This window comes from Filicampus tigris, chromosome 2 (assembly GCF_054856515.1).
Source record: "Filicampus tigris isolate MCC_2025a chromosome 2, RoL_Ftig_1.0, whole genome shotgun sequence".
NCBI classification, from domain to species: domain Eukaryota; kingdom Metazoa; phylum Chordata; class Actinopteri; order Syngnathiformes; family Syngnathidae; genus Filicampus; species Filicampus tigris.
The window spans coordinates 15,917,925-15,919,641 of NC_141218.1; positions in this window are offsets into that span (position 1 = coordinate 15,917,925).

Consider the following 1,717-nt stretch of genomic DNA (forward strand, 5'->3'; position numbering starts at 1 on the left):
TTTCCATTGTTTTAGTTCTTCCCAAGCAACTATACGTCATCATGATTTACTGCTGGAGTCGTAGTCACTGTCAAGGCTGTCAAACCGGTTTGTTGCTTAAGGGGATAAAAGGCAGACTGATCCAGCTAAGACAATAGACCCCGAGCATTTATATTTGTCATCCGAGTGAAACTTTGCTCGCTTTCGCCATTTGACTGTGGACTTGTTGCGCAATCGATTCACACCCTCTTTTCTGTAAAATACTTTCTGAGTGCATGATTGTTTTTGGAGTGTTGCTAGAAATAACAGTTGTCCACTTTGTATTGCTGCAGGTGTTGTCATTTGCAGGTGTCCATTTTATTTATTTATTTATTTTTATCTGTGACTGAGATGGTAGAAGTAAAACTACAGATACCTGTTTAAGAAATGAGTGGTAAACGTTGAAGTATTGATTGAACTCCAGTTGTTAAGGAAAAAAAAAAAAAGAAAATAAATGGGGGGGAAAAAAATAAAAAAGGCAACCCAAACATATTTTTTTTAAGAATGTGTTCTATGCATGCCCACTGGTTTGAAACAAGGATGATGATTAATCTGAAATATGAGTTAAGCAGCAAAATCCACCCGTTTTTAGCCATCTGAGGGGGTGGCCATTTTGTTAATTCTGTCAACTGAAAATGACATCACAGACGCTCATTTTTTCAGTTTTAGTTATTTTGTTTGTGTACGTTAACTATAATAACGTTGCATCAGAGGTAGAGAAAAGTAACAAGTCGATTTTGACCAAATAAGGAGCAGGGTTATAATAGTTTGGGATTTTTCATTAGAGTTACTTTTTCTTTAGTTTTGACTTTTGTTTCTTAAATTCATATAGTTGTAATTTCTTTATAGAGAAAAATAGTTTTTATTGTTTTTATTTTTTTCTCGAAAATGCCTAATTTTAGTTTAGTTTTTCTAAAATTCGGTATTTGTTTTAGTTAAGTATTTGTCAAGTTTGTAATGTATTTGTGTAATAAAGCAAACTACAATTCTCAAATATCTTCTGTAGCTACGGCTCTGTAGCAATACGAAAATAAATACATTTAAAATGAACTCCGAAAGCTCATGTATGGTATTAATTGACAAAGAAGAAAACGAAGGACATTTTCACCATAATTGTTAGTTTTACAAAGGTAAGATGTAATTTCAGTTAGTTTTCATTTTTTTCAAAAGCGTTTTCGTTGCTTATTTAACAAAAATGTTTTTCAGTTTTAGTTATTTCGTTCCTTTTCGTTAACTGTAAGAAAATTGGTGATAAGTAGAATGCACAGGTATCTTTTTGAGATGTAGGTAGTAAAAGCAAAAAGTCCTCCGAAAAATAAGTACTTAAATTCAGATACCTGGAAAATCTACTGAAATACATCAACAAAGTATTTATACTGGCTTACTTCCCACTTCCCATAAGCACAACAATACCCAAGACACCTTGCTATCTTTAATCAGTGTTTCTCTCAAGTGTGTGTTTGCTGCTGATCTCATGTTAACGACGCTTGCTTCCTGTGTAGTGAGCACGAGAGCGTTTCTCGTTCCCGCCGGAGACGTTGCTAAGCGTCACCAATGTGTTGTTGTCCTTTCCCCCCCTTTCGACAGCCGGCCACACGCAAGGCAGCAATTTGCTTGCTCACTCCCAAAGTGAATACCAAGCAACTTGGGTTAGTCACAGCAGTACAAACACAGTGCTCCACCCCACACGTCTTACCCT